This window comes from Schistocerca gregaria, chromosome 9 (assembly GCF_023897955.1).
Source record: "Schistocerca gregaria isolate iqSchGreg1 chromosome 9, iqSchGreg1.2, whole genome shotgun sequence".
Taxonomy (NCBI): Eukaryota; Metazoa; Arthropoda; class Insecta; order Orthoptera; family Acrididae; genus Schistocerca; species Schistocerca gregaria.
The window spans coordinates 137,791,419-137,813,876 of NC_064928.1; the positions used below are offsets into that span (position 1 = coordinate 137,791,419).

Here is a 22,458-nt window from a genome sequence, read left to right on the forward strand (position 1 = left end):
TGCCGCTAGACAGAACCACATTTCAACTGTCCACATTGGCATCTTTATTCACACATAGCAGTTGCACAACATCTTACACTGAGGAGAATGTTTCTCACCAGCTCCCAAACACATGTACACAATTCATCAGTGAACACAGACTGGTCTGTGTACATTGTCCCTAACAACCATCAGCCAAACACTTCCACAAGTGCACAATGACTTCACAGATAAACACAGCTTGAAGCATTGTTTCCATGAGACTTACACCCCCTCAGAGGCTTCCAAAAATTGCCATAGAGACGGTATTGCACGTCTCTCTGGCGGGGTATTGGTAAAAGTTTTCAACTAGCAATAATCGCACCTCAGTTATGCTTCATTGGTTACGATATTGCCACTGCGCAAAGATTAACTACCTAGCGCCTGACACTGCTATTTATACCTGACGTTCGTTCCAAACACCTACAGGTACTTGCATCATTGCAACCCATCAGTATTACCTTACACTACTCTAGTTCCATTGGGGGAAACAAATACAGAAATATGCAGGAAACAAAACCAGTAAAACACATTTTATTGGAGGCAGACACTCTGTTCTTGCCTCCTTGTGTCTAATAGTTGCTTATACACCCGCTTACCGCCATCTTAAACGCTCTAAACTGCACAGTAGTTCTCTCCTTGGCCGTCAGGCGCGCTACTGCCCACTCGCCTAGCCCCACACAGACGAAAGTGGCACAACCTCAGTTAGCAAATACCGGCACACCCATTAAGACTCATCGTTAGATTTTATTATTTTGTGGCTGCTGGTTAGTACTAGACACCAAAAAAACTGCCAACTGCATTTACATTAACCATAACACTTCTCAGCAAAAGCTGTTTCACGCACTGTGCAGTAAAATGCTAGTTTTACTCGAATCATGCCGTGAAATTGATTAATGTCGATGGGTGAAATATTTGTGTAACAGATTAGGCACCCTAGAAACACAATGAAATGAGATTTACAAATCCTCTCATGTATCTGGGTGAAGTTGTTGACATGAGTTTACCTTGCAGGAAAGTACAACTAGAAATCAGTCAGTAAATTGCTTCATAGCGCTGGGGACACGTGCTGCAGTCTTAAATATACAAGATACACGCTTATTCCACATTGCGCCAAACAACCTGCAAAACTATATATATATTTTGGACTCCTTTACTGTTGTTGTCCAAGAAGAGACATAGAAAGCTAACAGTATCCAAACCTGCCTGCTGTGTCATTGGCCCCAGCTAATATACTGCCTGACAAAAATTAAAATATCTGAATGTGTGCTAAATAGTATCTCGAGTCCAAGTGCCAACCATTCATAACAGATCCAAACAATAAGACATTTTCTATGGGTCCATTTCTACTATAGTAGGCAGCAAATATTGCTCTCCTTGCATATAGGAAGAGTCATATTCTCAAATGAAGAGAGGCAGAAAAAATGAGTCACCACAAGCCAACTGCTTCTGCTCTCAAAGAATGTAAGACTCCTGCTACAATTCTCACCTACACTTGCTCTACCACTGTGTTTTTCATTGCATTCTTTGATTTATATTCACAGATACAGTCACAAAATTTACCCCACAAGCATTGGTTCCCTCCCTTCAGTATTCCACATGCAATACATTCTCATAGCACACTGGACCCTCATTAAGCTCGCCATCCCATTTAAACTATCACACTGTATTATCTGTCACATTTCCACAGCAAATACACAGTTCAAGGAATACACCAAGAAATGCACTAATCACACTGTTCAAAAAGGAAATGCCATGGCTGCAGCCAACCAAATTCTACTGCGCAATCACTGTTATCACTGCATGAGGGAGATTTTCCACCAGTAGCCCTTAGATGAAACATGTAGGATAAATAAAGGTTCAACAAAACCTCAACATCAGGGACTGCATTAGCTACCATCCAAATAGCTACTAGCCCTTACCTTTCTTTCAATCCCTCTGCTCTGCACACTACAGAACATGTATGTATTCTCAAAATGAGGCAACCCCTTGCACAACATTACAGTTCTTCCTGTTTCATGTAACACACACCAGATAGGACACTGTCATCAATGTGAGTGCTCTTACTAGGCACTGTGCAGCCTAACACATCAATCATCTCAAGTCAACAAACTCATTGCCTAATATTATCAACAGCAGTTCCATGGTCATAAGTTCTAATTATCAAGGTGTACACACAGCAAGGATCAAACATGCATCTAATGATCAGGACACAAACACAAAATATAACACTGGCAGTGCTGTGAAAATGATTTAAGTACAACACCTGCCTCCCACACACTCACCAACTCTCACTGTACTGCCCTAGTCTCCTCCACTAAATTGTGACAGAAGTTTTGTCAAATCCTACATTTATCAGTAACCACTGCATGTGTGTACCACAAGTATGCTATGGAGCAAGAATTGCCGCTAGACAGAACCACATTTCAACTGTCCACATTGGCATCTTTATTCACACATAGCAGTTGCACAACATCTTACACTGAGGAGAATGTTTCTCACCAGCTCCCAAACACATGTACACAATTCATCAGTGAACACAGACTGGTCTGTGTACATTGTCCCTAACAACCATCAGCCAAACACTTCCACAAGTGCACAATGACTTCACAGATAAACACAGCTTGAAGCATTGTTTCCATGAGACTTACACCCCCTCAGAGGCTTCCAAAAATTGCCATAGAGACGGTATTGCACGTCTCTCTGGCGGGGTATTGGTAAAAGTTTTCAACTAGCAATAATCGCACCTCAGTTATGCTTCATTGGTTACGATATTGCCACTGCGCAAAGATTAACTACCTAGCGCCTGACACTGCTAATTATACCTGACGTTCGTTCCAAACACCTACAGGTACTTGCATCATTGCAACCCATCAGTATTACCTTACACTACTCTAGTTCCATTGGGGGAAACAAATACAGAAATATGCAGGAAACAAAACCAGTAAAACACATTTTATTGGAGGCAGACACTCTGTTCTTGCCTCCTTGTGTCTAATAGTTGCTTACACACCCGCTTACCGCCATCTTAAACGCTCTAAACTGCACAGTAGTTCTCTCCTTGGCCGTCAGGCGCGCTACTGCCCACTCGCCTAGCCCCACACAGACGAAAGTGGCACAACCTCAGTTAGCAAATACCGGCACACCCATTAAGACTCATCGTTAGATTTTATTATTTTGTGGCTGCTGGTTAGTACTAGACACCAAAAAAACTGCCAACTGCATTTACATTAACCATAACACTTCTCAGCAAAAGCTGTTTCACGCACTGTGCAGTAAAATGCTAGTTTTACTCGAATCATGCCCATTCTTCGGCGGACCTCGGAAGAGTTCCGCCCTTCGATACCTTGCAGAGTACTGCTACGTATCGAAGTGCTAGGGCTTCGCAGAAGTCGCAGTCGCAGTCGCAGTCGCAGTCGCGGTCGCAGTTCCGGAACCGCCAGCAGCAGCAGCAGCAGCAGCAGCAGTTTCCAGTGCCGCCAGTTTTGCAGTAGCAGTCGTCGCCGGACCCAGCCGCAGCTTCCGGACCCAGCCGCCGCCGCCGCCGCCGCCGCCGCAGCTTCCGGCCCCCGCCGCCGCCGCCGCCGCCGCCGCCGCCGCAGCTTCCGGCCCCCGCCGCCGCCGCCGCCGCCGCCGCCGCCAGGACCCAGTGCTTCGTCTTCCTCTCCTGCTTTCGTTGTCGTCGCTATTCTCGTCTTCGTCTTTGCCTTCATCCTTTCGCTCCTCGACGTCTCTCATCTGTCATCTGTAATCTGTTCCTGACTTTGTCCCTTGTCTGTCCCCATTCTTCTTTTCTGTGTTTCCAGTTTTCCTTACTGCCATCATGACCACCCCCACCACCACCGCCACTACCACCGCCATCGTCTATACGACGCCCTCCCTCGCTGCCACTACTCTTACTTGGTGTGCTCAGTCGCCCCCGTCCTACTATATCCCGCCCCTCCTCACCCTTCCCACCCCAGCTCCCTTTGTCGCCCCATCCCCTGCTCCTTCTCCCCAAGCCTCCACACACGACCCCTTTCCCCCACTCCCCCACACCACTCATGCGGCCCCTGCCAGGGTTGTGTCTCGTCGGGCTACGACCCATGCCGCACCATCGCCGGCGCCAGCACCACCACCTGCAGCAGCGCCACAACCAGCAGCAGCACCAACAGCAGCACCAACAGCAGCACCAGCACCAGCACCGACACCGGGACCTGCCGCTTCCCGTCATCTCCCCGTCACTCCTGTGCCCCACGCCTCCTCCCATCCTGTCCCCGCTGTTAAGCGTCCCAGTGGCACCCCCGCCTCCTCTGCACCCAAGAAGTCCCAGCATCTTCCCCCTCCCCCACCCCTAGATGCCATGGATGTCTCCCCTCCAGCCCCCTCTACTTCCTCTTCTAACTCCCCCTCCTACAAGTATCTCCTCTCCCGTCCTGATCCCTCTCTCCTGGAGGCCCGCAACCTGACCTTGCTCCTCCGCCAATACTTCCCTGCAGCCCCCATCTCCCTTCTTACCCCCCGTAGGGACTCTGTCTTGATCACCTCCCCAAGCCCTACCCTACACTCCGACATCCTCTCCCGAATTCCTCTCACCCGATTTGGACCTAATGCCTCCCTTGCCCCTGCTCCTTCCCCTTCCTCCCCCCGTCAACCCCAACCCCCACGTCGCCCGCCGACCCTCACCGCCGTGATCACTCGGCTTAGCCCGACGATCACGGAGGAAGAGGTGCTGGCGGAGTTGAAGGCCCACCCGTACCTGGAGGTGCGAGCTGTTCGCCGCATTTTCAACTCTGCGGGCCCCACTCGCCTTATGCGAGTTTTCTCCGAACACGCTCCCTCCATCGACCATCTCCTTAAGGAGGGTGCCCTCCTCTTCCACCGCCGGTATAAGGTTGACCCCTCCCGCTCCCCACCACAATCCATTCGCTGCCAGAGGTGTCTGCGTTATAACGCACACCCAACATCAGAGTGCCGCGAGGCCCCAGTCTGCCCGCATTGTAAGCAAGCGCACTTCCTCCGGCAGTGCCCCAACCTTCAGTCTCCTCCCTCCTGCAATACCTGCAACCTCCAACACCCTACCTACTCCCAGAAATGCAAGGCTCGACCTCCTCCATCCGCTCCTGAACTCACTGTTCCTCTCCGCCCTTTGGATGACCCCACCCCTCCTGGCAATTCCCTCCGTCCTCCCCCCACCGCAGAGGACATCATCAGGTTCGTTACAATAGTGCTCCAGAACGTCCATCCCTTTCAGCGTCCCCACACCCTCCACCAGATTTCCCTCGCTGCCCGTTCCGTGTTCCACCTCAACACCTACGCCACCTATTCCCACAACCAGGCCCATTTCACCTTCTCCCGTCTCGACACCCTCGTTTAAATTCCCATTATGGCACGACAGCACCGTATCCTGTTCAATAACATCCGCTCCCTTCCCACCAACAAGCACCTCCTTATGCATACCCTTACGACCCACCGTGTGGATGCCTTCCTTCTGAACGAAACCTTTCTTCAGCCCCACCACACCGTCCACACCTCGCCCTACCTCCTTCACCGGTCTGACAATCCACTCCAGATAGCGCGTGGCGGAGTTGCCATTGGCCACCACCGCCAGATCCCTGTCCGGCTCCAACCCCTCCTTCCTGACCCCACAGAACACTTGATCCTTAGTCTCTTCTTCCCCGGCCTTACCCTTACCTGTGCCACCATCTATGTCCGCCCCGCTGCACCTATTCCTTTCGACTTCCTTTCCCACATCGACCGTACCTTCTCCTCCTACGTGATCGCCGCCGACCTTAACATCCATAGTCGTTCTGCCGCCCAGTTACGGCGGTGGCATCGGTTCCTTGCCACCCTCCAAGGCGACGTCCTTCCAATTCCCCAACACACCCGCCCTGAATCCAATACCACTCCCGATGTCGTCCTAGCCTCCCCCACCCTGCTTGGCCGCATAGCGGTGGACGTCCTTGATCCCATTGGCAGTGACCATCTCCCTGTCCTCCTCACTGTATCAGACGGTCGTCGCCCCCGTCCCGACCCGCGCCATGACCCTCCCCCGAAATATGTCCATGACTACTCCCGTGCCAACTGGAATGCCTACCGGGACTCCCTTGCTCTCCAGGTCGATAGCCACCCCCTCACCTACCACCAACCTGATGACGTTACCCGTGCTGCCTCCTTTCTCCAGCAGACCTTGTCTGAGGCCGTGGAGGCCCACGTCCCTACCATTGCCATCCATCCGCACCGCCCCACCTTACCCCCACAGGCCGTCCTTCTCCTGCGTGAATCCCGCCGGCTCTACCGTGCCTTCCTTCACACACGTGACCAGGACACACTACGACGCCACCGGCAACTACAGCGACACATCAGGAACTTACTCACGGCAAAGAAACGCCGGGACTGGCGACAGACATGCACCCGTCTTAATGCCACCTTACCTATCAACTCGTCCAAGTACTGGTCAGCCTTCCGCCGCCTTACCGGATCTAAACCCTCTCCCTACTACCCTCTCCTTCATGATGACCACCCCTTCCCTGATGCCCTTAGTAAGGCCAACCATTTCACCTCCTACCTCTCCGATATCCTTACCATCCCTGACGATCCCCAGTTCGATTATTCCCTCTTTCCTGATGTCCGTGATCGAACTGATACCTCTGTCCCCCCGCTTGCTCCTGGCTTCCAGTACTTGGACAACATCACACACACAGAACTAAATACCCCCATCACCACTCAAGATATCATTGCTACACTTCGCCCTAAACGCAACACTGCTCCCGGTCACGATCGTGTTACTTACCGTCACCTCCGTGAAGCTCCTGCCTCCTTCCTCTCCACATTGGCCAGGCTCTACAATGTGGTCCTGTCCACCGGCTACTACCCCGACCTGTGGAAAACCTCCCGGATCCTGATGTTCCTCAAGCCCGACAAACCGCCTTCCGCTGTCTCCTCCTACCGTCCCATCAGCCTTACCTCGGTCTTCAGCAAGGTCCTGGAATCCATTCTTACCCGCCGCCTACACAAGCACCTTCACCAACACCGCCTCCTCCCCCCTACCCAATGTGGCTTTCGGCCGTCCTTCTCAGCCGATGACCTCCTCCTTCACCTCACTCACCTCCTCTCCGAACAACTCAATTCCCGTCGTTCCGCCATCTTCCTTTCCCTCGACCTCGAACGCGCATATGACCGTGTGTGGCATTCCGGTCTCCTTTTCAAGCTCCAAACCTTTGCTCTTCCTCTCAACTATGTCCGTCTGGTCGCTTCCTTCCTTTCCCACCGTCCTTCCTATGTCACCATCCACAACACTGATTCCTACACCTTCTACCCCTCCGCCGGTGTGTCCCAAGGTTCCGTCCTTTCCCCTCTTCTCTACCTCCTTTACACGGCAGACATGCCTCCACCTGCACCTCCCCTACACCTTCTCCAGTACGCCGATGACACTGCCTTCCTTGCCCTCGCTCCCACCCTGCAACGCTCCCAGCACCTTCTCCAATCCTATCTTGACCGGTTCACCACTTGGTGTAACCAGTGGTTGCTCAAGGTCAATCCTTCCAAGACCCAGGCGATCATTGTAGGCAAAACCACTCGTTCCTTCCGTCTCCTTGATTTCTATCTTACTATTTATGGCCGTCCCATCACCCTCACACCTACTCTCAAGTACCTTGGTGTCACCCTCGACCGTCGCCTCTCCTGGAACCCACATCTCCGGACGATCCAAGCCAAGGCACGCTCCCGCCTCCGCCTCCTTAAGCTCCTTTCTGGCCGTACATGGGGTCTGGACCCTTCCACCATCCTCTACACCTACAAGTCCCTCATCCGTCCTATCCTTTGCTATGCTCATCCCGCCTGGATCTCTGCCCCTCCTACCTTCTACAAGTCCATTCAGATCCTAGAACGCCATGCGCTCCGCCTCGCCTATCGCATCCGTCTCCCTTCCCCCACGCGGATCCTCTATGACCTGATTCCCTTCCCGCACCTCCTCCTTTTCCTCGAACGGTTACGGATCCTCTACACCTCCCGCAAGCTTGATCCTCCACACCCTCTTGTCTCTCCCATCCTCTCCCACCCCAACCCGCTGCCGCGCCTGCATTCCTATATCCCACCTGCTCTCCATCTTTACACCCTCCACACCCTCTCCCTCGGTGGCTTCCGTCAACTCCCCCTCCCTGATGATGCCCTCCTCCCCTCCATCTACCCCTCCTACCAACTTTGAGCCTTACCTTCCCTCTCCTCTCCTTTTCCTGTGGGCACCCTCTCTCCCTTCTCTCCCTCCCTCCCCTCCCCTTTCTCCTTGGGCTTCCACTCCCCCTACCCTCCCCCTTCTCCTCCATCCCTCTCCTCCACTGGCATCTTCCCCTCCCCCTCTCTCTCCTCTTCCCCACACCTTTTCCCCTTGGCAGGCCACGACTCTGCTGTCTTCCATCAGTTACTTTCATCGTCCTACGCCGAAGACCATCGCATGTGTTTGTGCCTCGACTCTCCTGCAGTGTGTTTGTGTTTCGTCGTTTGTGCTCCGCTGGTTCACGTGTGGCCATCTGCCATCTGCGTTTGTGCACCGTGTTTCTCCGCTTTTATCCATTGTACTACGCACGTGACCGACTCCGTTTTAACTCTGTTTTGTCTACTGTTTGTACCCCGCCGTCTTGATTGTTTTTATATCTCACTCATCTCTGTTCTGTGTATACTCTGAGGCCGAAGAGCGGCATACTTGGTCCGCTGCCGGCCTACCTGTTTGTCACAGGTATTAAAATCACAATAAAGGAAAAAAAAAAAAAAAAATCGAATCATGCCGTGAAATTGATTAATGTCGATGGGTGAAATATTTGTGTAACAGATTAGGCACCCTAGAAACACAATGAAATGAGATTTACAAATCCTCTCATGTATCTGGGTGAAGTTGTTGACATGAGTTTACCTTGCAGGAAAGTACAACTAGAAATCAGTCAGTAAATTGCTTCATAGCGCTGGGGACACGTGCTGCAGTCTTAAATATACAAGATACACGCTTATTCCACATTGCGCCAAACAACCTGCAAAACTATATATATATTTTGGACTCCTTTACTGTTGTTGTCCAAGAAGAGACATAGAAAGCTAACAGTATCCAAACCTGCCTGCTGTGTCATTGGCCCCAGCTAATATACTGCCTGACAAAAATTAAAATATCTGAATGTGTGCTAAATAGTATCTCGAGTCCAAGTGCCAACCATTCATAACAGATCCAAACAATAAGACATTTTCTATGGGTCCATTTCTACTATAGTAGGCAGCAAATATTGCTCTCCTTGCATATAGGAAGAGTCATATTCTCAAATGAAGAGAGGCAGAAAAAATGAGTCACCACAAGCCAACTGCTTCTGCTCTCAAAGAATGTAAGACTCCTGCTACAATTCTCACCTACACTTGCTCTACCACTGTGTTTTTCATTGCATTCTTTGATTTATATTCACAGATACAGTCACAAAATTTACCCCACAAGCATTGGTTCCCTCCCTTCAGTATTCCACATGCAATACATTCTCATAGCACACTGGACCCTCATTAAGCTCGCCATCCCATTTAAACTATCACACTGTATTATCTGTCACATTTCCACAGCAAATACACAGTTCAAGGAATACACCAAGAAATGCACTAATCACACTGTTCAAAAAGGAAATGCCATGGCTGCAGCCAACCAAATTCTACTGCGCAATCACTGTTATCACTGCATGAGGGAGATTTTCCACCAGTAGCCCTTAGATGAAACATGTAGGATAAATAAAGGTTCAACAAAACCTCAACATCAGGGACTGCATTAGCTACCATCCAAATAGCTACTAGCCCTTACCTTTCTTTCAATCCCTCTGCTCTGCACACTACAGAACATGTATGTATTCTCAAAATGAGGCAACCCCTTGCACAACATTACAGTTCTTCCTGTTTCATGTAACACACACCAGATAGGACACTGTCATCAATGTGAGTGCTCTTACTAGGCACTGTGCAGCCTAACACATCAATCATCTCAAGTCAACAAACTCATTGCCTAATATTATCAACAGCAGTTCCATGGTCATAAGTTCTAATTATCAAGGTGTACACACAGCAAGGATCAAACATGCATCTAATGATCAGGACACAAACACAAAATATAACACTGGCAGTGCTGTGAAAATGATTTAAGTACAACACCTGCCTCCCACACACTCACCAACTCTCACTGTACTGCCCTAGTCTCCTCCACTAAATTGTGACAGAAGTTTTGTCAAATCCTACATTTATCAGTAACCACTGCATGTGTGTACCACAAGTATGCTATGGAGCAAGAATTGCCGCTAGACAGAACCACATTTCAACTGTCCACATTGGCATCTTTATTCACACATAGCAGTTGCACAACATCTTACACTGAGGAGAATGTTTCTCACCAGCTCCCAAAGACATGTACACAATTCATCAGTGAACACAGACTGGTCTGTGTACATTGTCCCTAACAACCATCAGCCAAACACTTCCACAAGTGCACAATGACTTCACAGATAAACACAGCTTGAAGCATTGTTTCCATGAGACTTACACCCCCTCAGAGGCTTCCAAAAATTGCCATAGAGACGGTATTGCACGTCTCTCTGGCGGGGTATTGGTAAAAGTTTTCAACTAGCAATAATCGCACCTCAGTTATGCTTCATTGGTTACGATATTGCCACTGCGCAAAGATTAACTACCTAGCGCCTGACACTGCTATTTATACCTGACGTTCGTTCCAAACACCTACAGGTACTTGCATCATTGCAACCCATCAGTATTACCTTACACTACTCTAGTTCCATTGGGGGAAACAAATACAGAAATATGCAGGAAACAAAACCAGTAAAACACATTTTATTGGAGGCAGACACTCTGTTCTTGCCTCCTTGTGTCTAATAGTTGCTTACACACCCGCTTACCGCCATCTTAAACGCTCTAAACTGCACAGTAGTTCTCTCCTTGGCCGTCAGGCGCGCTACTGTCCACTCGCCTAGCCCCACACAGACGAAAGTGGCACAACCTCAGTTAGCAAATACCGGCACACCCATTAAGACTCATCGTTAGATTTTATTATTTTGTGGCTGCTGGTTAGTACTAGACACCAAAAAAACTGCCAACTGCATTTACATTAACCATAACACTTCTCAGCAAAAGCTGTTTCACGCACTGTGCAGTAAAATGCTAGTTTTACTCGAATCATGCCGTGAAATTGATTAATGTCGATGGGTGAAATATTTGTGTAACAGATTAGGCACCCTAGAAACACAATGAAATGAGATTTACAAATCCTCTCATGTATCTGGGTGAAGTTGTTGACATGAGTTTACCTTGCAGGAAAGTACAACTAGAAATCAGTCAGTAAATTGCTTCATAGCGCTGGGGACACGTGCTGCAGTCTTAAATATACAAGATACACGCTTATTCCACATTGCGCCAAACAACCTGCAAAACTATATATATATTTTGGACTCCTTTACTGTTGTTGTCCAAGAAGAGACATAGAAAGCTAACAGTATCCAAACCTGCCTGCTGTGTCATTGGCCCCAGCTAATATACTGCCTGACAAAAATTAAAATATCTGAATGTGTGCTAAATAGTATCTCGAGTCCAAGTGCCAACCATTCATAACAGATCCAAACAATAAGACATTTTCTATGGGTCCATTTCTACTATAGTAGGCAGCAAATATTGCTCTCCTTGCATATAGGAAGAGTCATATTCTCAAATGAAGAGAGGCAGAAAAAATGAGTCACCACAAGCCAACTGCTTCTGCTCTCAAAGAATGTAAGACTCCTGCTACAATTCTCACCTACACTTGCTCTACCACTGTGTTTTTCATTGCATTCTTTGATTTATATTCACAGATACAGTCACAAAATTTACCCCACAAGCATTGGTTCCCTCCCTTCAGTATTCCACATGCAATACATTCTCATAGCACACTGGACCCTCATTAAGCTCGCCATCCCATTTAAACTATCACACTGTATTATCTGTCACATTTCCACAGCAAATACACAGTTCAAGGAATACACCAAGAAATGCACTAATCACACTGTTCAAAAAGGAAATGCCATGGCTGCAGCCAACCAAATTCTACTGCGCAATCACTGTTATCACTGCATGAGGGAGATTTTCCACCAGTAGCCCTTAGATGAAACATGTAGGATAAATAAAGATTCAACAAAACCTCAACATCAGGGACTGCATTAGCTACCATCCAAATAGCTACTAGCCCTTACCTTTCTTTCAATCCCTCTGCTCTGCACACTACAGAACATGTATGTATTCTCAAAATGAGGCAACCCCTTGCACAACATTACAGTTCTTCCTGTTTCATGTAACACACACCAGATAGGACACTGTCATCAATGTGAGTGCTCTTACTAGGCACTGTGCAGCCTAACACATCAATCATCTCAAGTCAACAAACTCATTGCCTAATATTATCAACAGCAGTTCCATGGTCATAAGTTCTAATTATCAAGGTGTACACACAGCAAGGATCAAACATGCATCTAATGATCAGGACACAAACACAAAATATAACACTGGCAGTGCTGTGAAAATGATTTAAGTACAACACCTGCCTCCCACACACTCACCAACTCTCACTGTACTGCCCTAGTCTCCTCCACTAAATTGTGACAGAAGTTTTGTCAAATCCTACATTTATCAGTAACCACTGCATGTGTGTACCACAAGTATGCTATGGAGCAAGAATTGCCGCTAGACAGAACCACATTTCAACTGTCCACATTGGCATCTTTATTCACACATAGCAGTTGCACAACATCTTACACTGAGGAGAATGTTTCTCACCAGCTCCCAAAGACATGTACACAATTCATCAGTGAACACAGACTGGTCTGTGTACATTGTCCCTAACAACCATCAGCCAAACACTTCCACAAGTGCACAATGACTTCACAGATAAACACAGCTTGAAGCATTGTTTCCATGAGACTTACACCCCCTCAGAGGCTTCCAAAAATTGCCATAGAGACGGTATTGCACGTCTCTCTGGCGGGGTATTGGTAAAAGTTTTCAACTAGCAATAATCGCACCTCAGTTATGCTTCATTGGTTACGATATTGCCACTGCGCAAAGATTAACTACCTAGCGCCTGACACTGCTAATTATACCTGACGTTCGTTCCAAACACCTACAGGTACTTGCATCATTGCAACCCATCAGTATTACCTTACACTACTCTAGTTCCATTGGGGGAAACAAATACAGAAATATGCAGGAAACAAAACCAGTAAAACACATTTTATTGGAGGCAGACACTCTGTTCTTGCCTCCTTGTGTCTAATAGTTGCTTACACACCCGCTTACCGCCATCTTAAACGCTCTAAACTGCACAGTAGTTCTCTCCTTGGCCGTCAGGCGCGCTACTGCCCACTCGCCTAGCCCCACACAGACGAAAGTGGCACAACCTCAGTTAGCAAATACCGGCACACCCATTAAGACTCATCGTTAGATTTTATTATTTTGTGGCTGCTGGTTAGTACTAGACACCAAAAAAAAACTGCCAACTGCATTTACATTAACCATAACACTTCTCAGCAAAAGCTGTTTCACGCACTGTGCAGTAAAATGCTAGTTTTACTCGAATCATGCATTCTTCGGCGGACCTCGGAAGAGTTCCGCCCTTCGATACCTTGCAGAGTACTGCTACGTATCGAAGTGCTAGGGCTTCGCAGAAGTCGCAGTCGCAGTCGCAGTCGCAGTCGCAGTCGCAGTTCCGGAACCGCCAGCAGCAGCAGCAGCAGCAGCAGCAGTTTCCAGTGCCGCCAGTTTTGCAGTAGCAGTCGTCGCCGGACCCAGCCGCAGCTTCCGGACCCAGCCGCCGCCGCCGCCGCCGCCGCCGCAGCTTCCGGCCCCCGCCGCCGCCGCCGCCGCCGCCGCCGCCGCAGCTTCCGGCCCCCGCCGCCGCCGCCGCCGCCGCCGCCGCCAGGACCCAGTGCTTCGTCTTCCTCTCCTGCTTTCGTTGTCGTCGCTATTCTCGTCTTCGTCTTTGCCTTCATCCTTTCGCTCCTCGACGTCTCTCATCTGTCATCTGTAATCTGTTCCTGACTTTGTCCCTTGTCTGTCCCCATTCTTCTTTTCTGTGTTTCCAGTTTTCCTTACTGCCATCATGACCACCCCCACCACCACCGCCACTACCACCGCCATCGTCTATACGACGCCCTCCCTCGCTGCCACTACTCTTACTTGGTGTGCTCAGTCGCCCCCGTCCTACTATATCCCGCCCCTCCTCACCCTTCCCACCCCAGCTCCCTTTGTCGCCCCATCCCCTGCTCCTTCTCCCCAAGCCTCCACACACGACCCCTTTCCCCCACTCCCCCACACCACTCATGCGGCCCCTGCCAGGGTTGTGTCTCGTCGGGCTATGACCCATGCCGCACCATCGCCGGCGCCAGCACCACCACCTGCAGCAGCGCCACAACCAGCAGCAGCACCAACAGCAGCACCAACAGCAGCACCAGCACCAGCACCGACACCGGGACCTGCCGCTTCCCGTCATCTCCCCATCACTCCTGTGCCCCACGCCTCCTCCCATCCTGTCCCCGCTGTTAAGCGTCCCAGTGGCACCCCCGCCTCCTCTGCACCCAAGAAGTCCCAGCATCTTCCCCCTCCCCCACCCCTAGATGCCATGGATGTCTCCCCTCCAGCCCCCTCTACTTCCTCTTCTAACTCCCCCTCCTACAAGTATCTCCTCTCCCGTCCTGATCCCTCTCTCCTGGAGGCCCGCAACCTGACCTTGCTCCTCCGCCAATACTTCCCTGCAGCCCCCATCTCCCTTCTTACCCCCCGTAGGGACTCTGTCTTGATCACCTCCCCAAGCCCTACCCTACACTCCGACATCCTCTCCCGAATTCCTCTCACCCGATTTGGACCTAATGCCTCCCTTGCCCCTGCTCCTTCCCCTTCCTCCCCCCGTCAACCCCAACCCCCACGTCGCCCGCCGACCCTCACCGCCGTGATCACTCGGCTTAGCCCGACGATCACGGAGGAAGAGGTGCTGGCGGAGTTGAAGGCCCACCCGTACCTGGAGGTGCGAGCTGTTCGCCGCATTTTCAACTCTGCGGGCCCCACTCGCCTTATGCGAGTTTTCTCCGAACACGCTCCCTCCATCGACCATCTCCTTAAGGAGGGTGCCCTCCTCTTCCACCGCCGGTATAAGGTTGACCCCTCCCGCTCCCCACCACAATCCATTCGCTGCCAGAGGTGTCTGCGTTATAACGCACACCCAACATCAGAGTGCCGCGAGGCCCCAGTCTGCCCGCATTGTAAGCAAGCGCACTTCCTCCGGCAGTGCCCCAACCTTCAGTCTCCTCCCTCCTGCAATACCTGCAACCTCCAACACCCTACCTACTCCCAGAAATGCAAGGCTCGACCTCCTCCATCCGCTCCTGAACTCACTGTTCCTCTCCGCCCTTTGGATGACCCCACCCCTCCTGGCAATTCCCTCCGTCCTCCCCCCACCGCAGAGGACATCATCAGGTTCGTCACAATAGTGCTCCAGAACGTCCATCCCTTTCAGCGTCCCCACACCCTCCACCAGATTTCCCTCGCTGCCCGTTCCGTGTTCCACCTCAACACCTACGCCACCTATTCCCACAACCAGGCCCATTTCACCTTCTCCCGTCTCGACACCCTCGTTTAAATTCCCATTATGGCACGACAGCACCGTATCCTGTTCAATAACATCCGCTCCCTTCCCACCAACAAGCACCTCCTTATGCATACCCTTACGACCCACCGTGTGGATGCCTTCCTTCTGAACGAAACCTTTCTTCAGCCCCACCACACCGTCCACACCTCGCCCTACCTCCTTCACCGGTCTGACAATCCACTCCAGATAGCGCGTGGCGGAGTTGCCATTGGCCACCACCGCCAGATCCCTGTCCGGCTCCAACCCCTCCTTCCTGACCCCACGGAACACTTGATCCTTAGTCTCTTCTTCCCCGGCCTTACCCTTACCTGTGCCACCATCTATGTCCGCCCCGCTGCACCTATTCCTTTCGACTTCCTTTCCCACATCGACCGTACCTTCTCCTCCTACGTGATCGCCGCCGACCTTAACATCCATAGTCGTTCTGCCGCCCAGTTACGGCGGTGGCATCGGTTCCTTGCCACCCTCCAAGGCGACGTCCTTCCAATTCCCCAACACACCCGCCCTGAATCCAATACCACTCCCGATGTCGTCCTAGCCTCCCCCACCCTGCTTGGCCGCATAGCGGTGGACGTCCTTGATCCCATTGGCAGTGACCATCTCCCTGTCCTCCTCACTGTATCAGACGGTCGTCGCCCCCGTCCCGACCCGCGCCATGACCCTCCCCCGAAATATGTCCATGACTACTCCCGTGCCAACTGGAATGCCTACCGGGACTCCCTTGCTCTCCAGGTCGATAGCCACCCCCTCACCTACCACCAACCTGATGACGTTACCCGTGCTGCCTCCTTTCTCCAGCAGACCTTGTCTGAGGCCGTGGAGGCCCACGTCCCTACCATTGCCATCCATCCGCACCGCCCCACCTTACCCCCACAGGCCGTCCTTCTCCTGCGTGAATCCCGCCGGCTCTACCGTGCCTTCCTTCACACACGTGACCAGGACACACTACGACGCCACCGGCAACTACAGCGACACATCAGGAACTTACTCACGGCAAAGAAACGCCGGGACTGGCGACAGACATGCACCCGTCTTAATGCCACCTTACCTATCAACTCGTCCAAGTACTGGTCAGCCTTCCGCCGCCTTACCGGATCTAAACCCTCTCCCTACTACCCTCTCCTTCATGATGACCACCCCTTCCCTGATGCCCTTAGTAAGGCCAACCATTTCGCCTCCTACCTCTCCGATATCCTTACCATCCCTGACGATCCCCAGTTCGATTATTCCCTCTTTCCTGATGTCCGTGATCGAACTGATACCTCTGTCCCCCCGCTTGCTCCTGGCTTCCAGTACTTGGACAACATCACACACACAGAACTAAATACCCCAATCACCACTCAAGATATCATTGCTACACTTCGCCCTAAACGCAACACTGCTCCCGGTCACGATCGTGTTACTTACCGTCACCTCCGTGAAGCTCCTGCCTCCTTCCTCTCCACATTGGCCAGGCTCTACAATGTGGTCCTGTCCACCGGCTACTACCCCGACCTGTGGAAAACCTCCCGGATCCTGATGTTCCTCAAGCCCGACAAACCGCCTTCCGCTGTCTCCTCCTACCGTCCCATCAGCCTTACCTCGGTCTTCAGCAAGGTCCTGGAATCCATTCTTACCCGCCGCCTACACAAGCACCTTCACCAACACCGCCTCCTCCCCCCTACCCAATGTGGCTTTCGGCCGTCCTTCTCAGCCGATGACCTCCTCCTTCACCTCACTCACCTCCTCTCCGAACAACTCAATTCCCGTCGTTCCGCCATCTTCCTTTCCCTCGACCTCGAACGCGCATATGACCGTGTGTGGCATTCCGGTCTCCTTTTCAAGCTCCAAACCTTTGCTCTTCCTCTCAACTATGTCCGTCTGGTCGCTTCCTTCCTTTCCCACCGTCCTTCCTATGTCACCATCCACAACACTGATTCCTACACCTTCTACCCCTCCGCCGGTGTGCCCCAAGGTTCCGTCCTTTCCCCTCTTCTCTACCTCCTTTACACGGCAGACATGCCTCCACCTGCACCTCCCCTACACCTTCTCCAGTACGCCGATGACACTGCCTTCCTTGCCCTCGCTCCCACCCTGCAACGCTCCCAGCACCTTCTCCAATCCTATCTTGACCGGTTCACCACTTGGTGTAACCAGTGGTTGCTCAAGGTCAATCCTTCCAAGACCCAGGCGATCATTGTAGGCAAAACCACTCGTTCCTTCCGTCTCCTTGATTTCTATCTTACTATTTATGGCCGTCCCATCACCCTCACACCTACTCTCAAGTACCTTGGTGTCACCCTCGACCGTCGCCTCTCCTGGAACCCACATCTCCGGACGATCCAAGCCAAGGCACGCTCCCGCCTCCGCCTCCTTAAGCTCCTTTCTGGCCGTACATGGGGTCTGGACCCTTCCACCATCCTCTACACCTACAAGTCCCTCATCCGTCCTATCCTTTGCTATGCTCATCCCGCCTGGATCTCTGCCCCTCCTACCTTCTACAAGTCCATTCAGATCCTAGAACGCCATGCGCTCCGCCTCGCCTATCGCATCCGTCTCCCTTCCCCCACGCGGATCCTCTATGACCTGATTCCCTTCCCGCACCTCCTCCTTTTCCTCGAACGGTTACGGATCCTCTACACCTCCCGCAAGCTTGATCCTCCACACCCTCTTGTCTCTCCCATCCTCTCCCACCCCAACCCGCTGCCGCGCCTGCATTCCTATATCCCACCTGCTCTCCATCTTTACACCCTCCACACCCTCTCCCTCGGTGGCTTCCGTCAACTCCCCCTCCCTGATGATGCCCTCCTCCCCTCCATCTACCCCTCCTACCAACTTTGAGCCTTACCTTCCCTCTCCTCTCCTTTTCCTGTGGGCACCCTCTCTCCCTTCTCTCCCTCCCTCCCCTCCCCTTTCTCCTTGGGCTTCCACTCCCCCTACCCTCCCCTTTCTCCTCCATCCCTCTCCTCCACTGGCATCTTCCCCTCCCCCTCTCTCTCCTCTTCCCCACACCTTTTCCCCTTGGCAGGCCACGACTCTGCTGTCTTCCATCAGTTACTTTCATCGTCCTACGCCGAAGACCATCGCATGTGTTTGTGCCTCGACTCTCCTGCAGTGTGTTTGTGTTTCGTCGTTTGTGCTCCGCTGGTTCACGTGTGGCCATCTGCCATCTGCGTTTGTGCACCGTGTTTCTCCGCTTTTATCCATTGTGCTACGCACGTGACCGACTCCGTTTTAACTCTGTTTTGTCTACTGTTTGTACCCCGCCGTCTTGATTGTTTTTCTATCTCACTCATCTCTGTTCTGTGTATACTCTGAGGCCGAAGAGCGGCATACTTGGTCCGCTGCCGGCCTACCTGTTTGTCACAGGTATTAAAATCACAATAAAGGAAAAAAAAAAAAAAAAAAAAAAAAATCGAATCATGCCGTGAAATTGATTAATGTCGATGGGTGAAATATTTGTGTAACAGATTAGGCACCCTAGAAACACAATGAAATGAGATTTACAAATCCTCTCATGTATCTGGGTGAAGTTGTTGACATGAGTTTACCTTGCAGGAAAGTACAACTAGAAATCAGTCAGTAAATTGCTTCATAGCGCTGGGGACACGTGCTGCAGTCTTAAATATACAAGATACACGCTTATTCCACATTGCGCCAAACAACCTGCAAAACTATATATATATTTTGGACTCCTTTACTGTTGTTGTCCAAGAAGAGACATAGAAAGCTAACAGTATCCAAACCTGCCTGCTGTGTCATTGGCCCCAGCTAATATACTGCCTGACAAAAATTAAAATATCTGAATGTGTGCTAAATAGTATCTCGAGTCCAAGTGCCAACCATTCATAACAGATCCAAACAATAAGACATTTTCTATGGGTCCATTTCTACTATAGTAGGCAGCAAATATTGCTCTCCTTGCATATAGGAAGAGTCATATTCTCAAATGAAGAGAGGCAGAAAAAATGAGTCACCACAAGCCAACTGCTTCTGCTCTCAAAGAATGTAAGACTCCTGCTACAATTCTCACCTACACTTGCTCTACCACTGTGTTTTTCATTGCATTCTTTGATTTATATTCACAGATACAGTCACAAAATTTACCCCACAAGCATTGGTTCCCTCCCTTCAGTATTCCACATGCAATACATTCTCATAGCACACTGGACCCTCATTAAGCTCGCCATCCCATTTAAACTATCACACTGTATTATCTGTCACATTTCCACAGCAAATACACAGTTCAAGGAATACACCAAGAAATGCACTAATCACACTGTTCAAAAAGGAAATGCCATGGCTGCAGCCAACCAAATTCTACTGCGCAATCACTGTTATCACTGCATGAGGGAGATTTTCCACCAGTAGCCCTTAGATGAAACATGTAGGATAAATAAAGGTTCAACAAAACCTCAACATCAGGGACTGCATTAGCTACCATCCAAATAGCTACTAGCCCTTACCTTTCTTTCAATCCCTCTGCTCTGCACACTACAGAACATGTATGTATTCTCAAAATGAGGCAACCCCTTGCACAACATTACAGTTCTTCCTGTTTCATGTAACACACACCAGATAGGACACTGTCATCAATGTGAGTGCTCTTACTAGGCACTGTGCAGCCTAACACATCAATCATCTCAAGTCAACAAACTCATTGCCTAATATTATCAACAGCAGTTCCATGGTCATAAGTTCTAATTATCAAGGTGTACACACAGCAAGGATCAAACATGCATCTAATGATCAGGACACAAACACAAAATATAACACTGGCAGTGCTGTGAAAATGATTTAAGTACAACACCTGCCTCCCACACACTCACCAACTCTCACTGTACTGCCCTAGTCTCCTCCACTAAATTGTGACAGAAGTTTTGTCAAATCCTACATTTATCAGTAACCACTGCATGTGTGTACCACAAGTATGCTATGGAGCAAGAATTGCCGCTAGACAGAACCACATTTCAACTGTCCACATTGGCATCTTTATTCACACATAGCAGTTGCACAACATCTTACACTGAGGAGAATGTTTCTCACCAGCTCCCAAAGACATGTACACAATTCATCAGTGAACACAGACTGGTCTGTGTACATTGTCCCTAACAACCATCAGCCAAACACTTCCACAAGTGCACAATGACTTCACAGATAAACACAGCTTGAAGCATTGTTTCCATGAGACTTACACCCCCTCAGAGGCTTCCAAAAATTGCCATAGAGACGGTATTGCACGTCTCTCTGGCGGGGTATTGGTAAAAGTTTTCAACTAGCAATAATCGCACCTCAGTTATGCTTCATTGGTTACGATATTGCCACTGCGCAAAGATTAACTACCTAGCGCCTGACACTGCTATTTATACCTGACGTTCGTTCCAAACACCTACAGGTACTTGCATCATTGCAACCCATCAGTATTACCTTACACTACTCTAGTTCCATTGGGGGAAACAAATACAGAAATATGCAGGAAACAAAACCAGTAAAACACATTTTATTGGAGGCAGACACTCTGTTCTTGCCTCCTTGTGTCTAATAGTTGCTTACACACCCGCTTACCGCCATCTTAAACGCTCTAAACTGCACAGTAGTTCTCTCCTTGGCCGTCAGGCGCGCTACTGCCCACTCGCCTAGCCCCACACAGACGAAAGTGGCACAACCTCAGTTAGCAAATACCGGCACACCCATTAAGACTCATCGTTAGATTTTATTATTTTGTGGCTGCTGGTTAGTACTAGACACCAAAAAAACTGCCAACTGCATTTACATTAACCATAACACTTCTCAGCAAAAGCTGTTTCACGCACTGTGCAGTAAAATGCTAGTTTTACTCGAATCATGCCGTGAAATTGATTAATGTCGATGGGTGAAATATTTGTGTAACAGATTAGGCACCCTAGAAACACAATGAAATGAGATTTACAAATCCTCTCATGTATCTGGGTGAAGTTGTTGACATGAGTTTACCTTGCAGGAAAGTACAACTAGAAATCAGTCAGTAAATTGCTTCATAGCGCTGGGGACACGTGCTGCAGTCTTAAATATACAAGATACACGCTTATTCCACATTGCGCCAAACAACCTGCAAAACTATATATATATTTTGGACTCCTTTACTGTTGTTGTCCAAGAAGAGACATAGAAAGCTAACAGTATCCAAACCTGCCTGCTGTGTCATTGGCCCCAGCTAATATACTGCCTGACAAAAATTAAAATATCTGAATGTGTGCTAAATAGTATCTCGAGTCCAAGTGCCAACCATTCATAACAGATCCAAACAATAAGACATTTTCTATGGGTCCATTTCTACTATAGTAGGCAGCAAATATTGCTCTCCTTGCATATAGGAAGAGTCATATTCTCAAATGAAGAGAGGCAGAAAAAATGAGTCACCACAAGCCAACTGCTTCTGCTCTCAAAGAATGTAAGACTCCTGCTACAATTCTCACCTACACTTGCTCTACCACTGTGTTTTTCATTGCATTCTTTGATTTATATTCACAGATACAGTCACAAAATTTACCCCACAAGCATTGGTTCCCTCCCTTCAGTATTCCACATGCAATACATTCTCATAGCACACTGGACCCTCATTAAGCTCGCCATCCCATTTAAACTATCACACTGTATTATCTGTCACATTTCCACAGCAAATACACAGTTCAAGGAATACACCAAGAAATGCACTAATCACACTGTTCAAAAAGGAAATGCCATGGCTGCAGCCAACCAAATTCTACTGCGCAATCACTGTTATCACTGCATGAGGGAGATTTTCCACCAGTAGC

The 22,458-nt window shown here is 49.8% G+C and overlaps 5 non-coding genes across 5 annotated transcripts; all 5 read right to left on the bottom strand.

Annotated features, from left to right (window-relative positions):
• Positions 1-248: 248 nt before the first annotated feature.
• LOC126292406 (U4 spliceosomal RNA) lies at positions 249-388 on the bottom strand. Its single transcript, XR_007552143.1, has one exon. It is a non-coding gene; the product is annotated as a U4 spliceosomal RNA (small nuclear RNA).
• A 2,282-nt stretch (positions 389-2,670) lies between these two features.
• Positions 2,671-2,810, bottom strand: LOC126292407 (U4 spliceosomal RNA). Its single transcript, XR_007552144.1, has one exon. It is a non-coding gene; the product is annotated as a U4 spliceosomal RNA (small nuclear RNA).
• Positions 2,811-10,550: 7,740 nt separating this feature from the next.
• Positions 10,551-10,690, bottom strand: LOC126292408 (U4 spliceosomal RNA). The gene has a single exon (XR_007552145.1). It is a non-coding gene; the product is annotated as a U4 spliceosomal RNA (small nuclear RNA).
• Positions 10,691-12,972: 2,282 nt separating this feature from the next.
• LOC126292409 (U4 spliceosomal RNA) lies at positions 12,973-13,112 on the bottom strand. Its single transcript, XR_007552146.1, has one exon. It is a non-coding gene; the product is annotated as a U4 spliceosomal RNA (small nuclear RNA).
• Positions 13,113-20,860: 7,748 nt separating this feature from the next.
• On the bottom strand, positions 20,861-21,000 carry LOC126292411 (U4 spliceosomal RNA). The gene has a single exon (XR_007552147.1). It is a non-coding gene; the product is annotated as a U4 spliceosomal RNA (small nuclear RNA).
• Positions 21,001-22,458: the final 1,458 nt, after the last annotated feature.